The sequence below is a fragment of the Lactuca sativa genome, chromosome 1 (genome assembly GCF_002870075.4).
Source record: "Lactuca sativa cultivar Salinas chromosome 1, Lsat_Salinas_v11, whole genome shotgun sequence".
Taxonomy (NCBI): domain Eukaryota; kingdom Viridiplantae; phylum Streptophyta; class Magnoliopsida; order Asterales; family Asteraceae; genus Lactuca; species Lactuca sativa.
The window spans coordinates 4749357-4755892 of NC_056623.2; positions in this window are offsets into that span (position 1 = coordinate 4749357).

Sequence of the window (6536 nt, forward strand, 5' to 3'; positions counted from 1 at the left end):
CCTAACGTACTCCCAGGATTACCAATCCACTCCATTAAGCACTTATTTAGTTAAGAAAACTTGCCAAATTCTCAGATCTGATCCTAAATGGTGACTTAATACGTAAAGTTGGCAACTTTACACCCGTACATGACTTAATGGAACTCAACACTCAAAAAGATTGTAGCACCCTGTTCTAAATCGTTACCCATTTGGGTGTGGTTGATGTAATGTTGATGATTCGGGTGTTCGGATTTGGTTTGGAGCCAAGGGTTACTTTGGTAAAATGGCTGCGGCTTTTTATGGAAATTAGATTTCCGTTAGGGGAATTTTATGGTAGATATGGGTTGAATAAAGTGTAGAGCTTCTCGCTACCTTTTCATGGATATAAGGATGGTCGAAATCGGAGTTGTATCAAACAAGTTGAGAGAAAGACTTGAGTAACACACTTGAACAAACGTTAGAACAAGTAATAATGCGGAATAAAGTTTAAGTCAAAGGATCATAAAGCTCAACAATAATAAATAAGAGTTAGATAGTTAGATAGTTAGATGATTAGATGCCGGAATATAAGGAAATATAAATGACAACAAGTATTATGTCAAGTATACACTTAAGTTGATTCTTAACGAGAATTACAGTCAATCCAAGTTAGTGAGTGAGATCAAGCTTAGTGATGAAGTCAAGAATGACTTGATCCGAAGAGAGATTACAAACAATTTAGAAGATATGTGAAGAGTAAGAAGTAAGTAAGATGAGATGTGAGATTCAAGATGCGTAATTTTCATTCAGAAAGAGAACTCTATTTATAGAGTCTCGGAAGTTAAAAGTCTATATGTTCTAATGTGGCCATGCAAGGCACACTGGGTAAAGAGATGCAAAGACAAAAGCTAAAACAGATAAACTAAGACTAAGTAGTAATTGCGGATGCGATTCTTGTTTGCGGTTGAGATGATAATTATGGATCAGGAGGTGGCTTCAAATCTGTTAAGTTCAAGAGGGTCACTTGTATGATTCACCAATTTCCCCTTAAGTGACCTCTTTAACTTTTCACCTGTTGAGCTTCAGAAATTTGATCAGAAGCCACCAGAACTTCCTCACTTCAGTCATCCAATTGATTATTCGAGTGATCTCAAATTTAATTTCTTCAATTGTGTGTTTAGATCTTTGCACCGAAGTCAAAGTGACTTCCAGTTGCCTTCGGGTCAGGCAGTGCATGGCTGAGATAGGAACAAAATATTTCACATTGTTGTTTATTCTTTTGAATATAACCCCAACTCTGGAAAGTTGGTTGCACCCAAGGATCGTTGTTCATATCCTTTAGTAAACATGGGTGTAGGCTCAAGTGAAGGAAGATTAAACTTTTGAGCTAAGGTGGGGTGAATGTCCACATCCAGTTTCAAAAAAATCACAAACAATGTTCTTAAGGTATTCACATGCTCTTTCAAATGCGATCTTCATTTTCGAGTATTTTTCAAATTTGAGTTGAAATACTATAGCAATGAGGAATAAATATTTAGGATTCGTGCAAGGAAATCGGCATGATTCCGAATGTAGTCAAAACATCTTCTAGTTAGCGTATACTGAACGAACTCAAACTTCATGAATTTTCGAACCTTGTAGTTTTTGATACCGGAGGGCCTATCACAGGATCATATGCTTTCAAATTTTGGATCCATGTTTACCATGGACTTTGTTCAATCTTCCAAACTCTAGTGGCAGCCTTTGTTCAGGAGGGAGGCTAAGGTCAAACGGTTCAAACACTGTGAAGAACATTGCAATTGGGGAAATGGGAATGTCCCAATATCCATCCTCCAGAGGCTCAACAAATGTTAGCACCGGCCTGTAGTCATCGTCTCAGAGCCTGCGAGTTGGATTGACCCATGAGTTAATAAGGGTTTTGTCCATGGTAGTATCAAACCCATGGTCTCTCCATATTTGTTCAGCAAATTTAGCAGATTTCCAATCCCTTTTTCTTTGTTGAGTTGCAGGGGAGTCTTCTTCATGTTCGGATGACATATTTAGAGATAAATTTTTGAAATAAGGAGGAGTTTCTTGGCGAGGAGGCGATTCCGGTTGCTCACGCTCAATAGGAGTGGGTGAAGGAGATTGAGAGGGTACCAGATTCTTGTTTTTGGGAGATGGCTGTGGAGAAGGAACTTTTTCGTTGGTGCAGATAGGGGATTTTAGATGTTGATGCGGATGGGAATGTTGTTGAGAAATGCGATCCAAATCATGGTCTTCACTTCCCCCTCTTGAGGAAGGACCACTCGCTACCTCCTCAAGCCATTGCTTAAGACCATCAATTTTTGCGCAGTGTTTATCGCCTCGGCCCAAAAGAAAACTGGTAGTTTTGAATCACACATCATCGTTCTTGCGGCGTCTTTTAACGTTCTGTTCCTTCTTTCAGCAACACCATTTTGTTGGGGTGTGTGAGAAGAACTGAATTGACGCAGGATACCCTTTTTTGTGCAAAAATGATCGAGAACAGAATTCTTAAACTCTGTTCCGTTGTCGGTACGAAGCGCCTTCACCCGATTGTTAGTTTGGTTCTCAACTAATACAATGAACTTCTTGATCAAATCAGCAACTCCAGCTTTGTTGGATAGAAAGAAAACCCATGTAAACCGAGAGAAATCATCAATCACAACCAGACAATAAGAACTTCTGTTGATGCTGAGAGCATTTACTGGACCAAACAAATCCATATGTAGCAATTGAAGCACCTGGCTAATTGAGTTGACTTGTTTTGGCAGGTGTGGCTTTCTATGATGCTTTCCTTGTGCACATGACACACATTTTTCAAACGTGATGAAGTCTTTGACAGGCAATCCACAGACCATCTCATTCTTCGCAAGAAGATTTAGATTTTGGCGTTAGCATGACCTAGTCTTCTGTGCCACAACATTGTAGTATGTTCGAAGATCTTGGAGAAAAGACACGTAACTTGTTCTGGAATTTTTCTATTCATATCAATGATATAGGCATTCCCATCCCTTTTAGATTTTACAAGAATCCACTCTTCTGGGATGACAAAGCCTGGCTTGAGAATCATGCATTCCTTGTCAGTGAAATGCGTAGAATAGCCCTTGTCACAGATCTGAGAAACACTTAACACTATGCTTCAATTCGGGAGCAAAATTAACATTCTCGAAACTTAATAACCCATTTGAGACTGATGAGATTTAAAACACAATAGCTTTTAATCTATAAAGATCGATTAGATCGTGAACAGGTATATGAATATGAAACTGCAAGAACACAATATAAATAACAGTGCAGAACACAATAAAAGGAACAAACAGCTTGAATCAAACGTGTTGAATGATTAAACAAAATCCTTAGAAGAGCTCGATTAAGAACATCAACTGTAAAGGATTGGAAGATTACAAGAGAACAAAATCGTAAACTCTGAAACGCTCAAACAGAAATCTTGAATCTTAAATCTTAACCTAATATGCATGCAAGCGATAATTTATATACTATACATAAAAGACTCTCGGTTGGACAGGCCCAAACCGGAGAATACTAGGCTAATCTACGAGCCCAAAAGACGCAATACAAAACAGAACTTCAGCCCAACAATCTCCCCCTTTGCGTCAATTTGGAGCGAGACCATTACTTCGTACTTGGGCCGGCAGCTGAAGCTGGTACCTTCTTCTTCACTGTACTAAACAGACACTTGGTTATGGAAAGGATGGTCTGTCTAAACCGGATGTACCAGTTGATCATATCTTCAAAATATTTGATGTCATCAGCCGAATTGTCCTTACACCGCTTGACGATAGATAGAACGTGTTCCAAGCAGGGAGTGGTGTAGAGGTGCTTGTCAGCTAACGCGAACAGACATTTCTGTCCTTCGGCTCTGGTGAACATCACAGAGTTTCGCCTCGAATCAATCTTGCCCATTTTCATCGTGTTTAGATCACTGGCCGATCCCACAGGCTTGACTTTCGGTTTCTTCTTAAACACTGTGGCAACCTCCTGATCCATTAGGGCCACCTCCATGATGTAGCATGCCAGCATCCTTTTGACATGGTCTAAGATGGGACCATATTCAGCTTCGTTTGTCAGCAAGATGTTGTACAAGACTATCCAATCATGAGGGTTCAGATTGGGCAGATCCGCCAGAGAGATCATGTGAGCAGTTCTTGCAGATCCTCGGATAAGCTTGAACTTGACGTTGGTGAATCTCCCCACGGCAAACGGCTTCATCACCCGAACACTGACAATCTTCTGGGCGCTCCATGTAAGGAATTGAGGGCGAGCGGCCTCCAGATAAAAGTCAATGAGCTCCCTGTCAAGCTCATCGTTCGGATGCGGGACTTCGTAAATGTTGGAGAAGGCGTGGAAGATGAACGCCTTTCGAGTCAGCGGCATATCAAATTGCGAATCGACCGAGTTGATGCAGTCGAATGATATCACCGGCTCGAGCCATAGTATGCTTGGAGTCTCTATGGCCTCTTTTATCAGTCGATCCCTGGTCCAGGCAGGGAAGAGCAGCTTTCGGCTCTCAAGGAGATCGTTGGCTTCTTTTTGTTTACGTTCGGCTTCTTCAGCTTCACGTGCCACACGACTGACATCGTCATCAGTATTGCGACTGTTCTTTCTCTTCAACATGTCCGCAATAGTCTCCTTGTCTTCATCTTCATCTTCATCTTCATCTCCTCCCTCTGCAATGTTTTTGCCCTTGTCCTTCACACCCGAACCCGAGGCATGACCAGTTGGGGGTGGTTCGGTTGTGTGAGTTGCATTTGAGGAAGGAGGTGGTTTCGATCCTTTCTTCTCATCTCCCCCTTGTTTCGGAATGGACACGAAACTGGGTAGGCCTTCAATTTTACTTAAGAGAGCCATGGCCGGAGAGAGTTTCTCAGCGAGGGTACGCCTCACCGAGTGGTTCAGAATGGGGTCGTGTGCTTCCAGGATGTTTGACAGAGCGGCGTGGACATCCGAAACACACGTCTTGATTATTTCCCTTTCGGATCGAAGAGCCTCCAATTGTTGTTCGGAGTTGGAAAGTTGGGTGCTCTTGACCTTCAGGGCAGTAGTCTTACTTGCCAGGACGTCCATCAATTTATTTTCAGCCGCAAGATCCTCTTGTAGCTTTGCCAGGCGGGCTTCAATGGAGGCACGAAGTGCCGAGTTGTCGTCGCTAAGGTTTTGTCTGAGGGTAGCGAACGAGGATAACTCCGTCTTCACAAACTGGGCCAATTGATGAACAAGTGGTTCCAGTGTTGTTTTGGTGGCTTCGGCGCTTGCCTGCATGGACTGCAGCAGGATTGTAGCGTCATGGAATAGTTTATCGACTTTTTCGGTCGCAGCCTCACAAGCTCGGGTGGAGGCGTCTATTGCAGCAGTAGCAGAGGCCACTGAGTCATGTTGAGCCCTAGAGAAGGCATCAACTATCCTCTGAAGGGCAGCTTCAGATAAGGATGACTGCTGATTGGAAGAGGAGGCGAGAAGTTGATCAACCTTCTCGTTCAGCTCACGGAGATGCTTTTTGGTTACAGGAGCATCATCCTCCTCGTCACTTTGAACTTGAAACGGACTATAGTAGACCGAATCAAAGTTCAGGTGGTCACCACCAAGATATTGATCATCGCCATCGGAGGCGTCTTCTGGAGATTGAGGTGGTGGTGAAGATGGGGGTGTTATTGGTTTGGTTGGTTCAGGTTGAGTAGGTGGGGGGTTAGTTTCGGGTGGTGGTTGTGTATGGGTTTCGGTTTGTGGTGGTTCGGTTACGGGAGGGGTTTCGGTTACAGGTGGTGTTACGGTTGAGGTGGTGAATATTGGTGGTGGTATAGGGAATGAGGTTGGTGGGATAGTAGGGGTTATGGTGGGAATGGAAATAGGAATTGTGGGTGGAGGGGAAGGAACTGGGGATTGGTGAAGTTCCATCTCCGGGGTTGGGGAACGAGGAGGTGTGTTGCCTCTTTGTGGAGATTCGTCTCCTTGTGACTCCTCAGAGCCCGAACTCCCACCTTCGGATTCGGTAGAGGATGATGAAAGGACGAGCGTCCGTTTCGGTTGGGTCTTCCTCCTTTTTGGTTTTGTGGATGAAGCAGGCTTTGGTTGTTTGCGTTTCTTGGGAGTAGGTTTTGGGGCTTTGGATGGTTTCTTCCCCTTGTCTGCTTTCTTGCCCCTGGCCCCCGGTTTGTCGGCATCATGGATTGATCTCAACATGTCCGGAGTCAGTTCCCTCGGACCAGATGGCCCTAACTCCTTGATCGCCTTGATGAAGCTGCTTTCTGAAGGCACACTACCATACATCGACTCCGGGATAGAGCCAATGAAGGAGAATTTCGATGCAGCAGATACGATGATCTTGGTGGTGTGGAACGTACCAACCGAAGACATCGGTGCACCGTCAGCAGTTTGGACGTCAAACCTGTCCATGGCCCATCTTGTGATCAAGATCCAGAACCGGGCCAGCGACACTTCAGAATGTCGAGAAGTGGAAGAGAGGCTCTGAATCAGCTGTTGCCAAAGAACAAACCCGTAGTCGAGGTTGATCCCGTTGTAGACCCCATACATGATTGACAGGAAAAGACGACTAG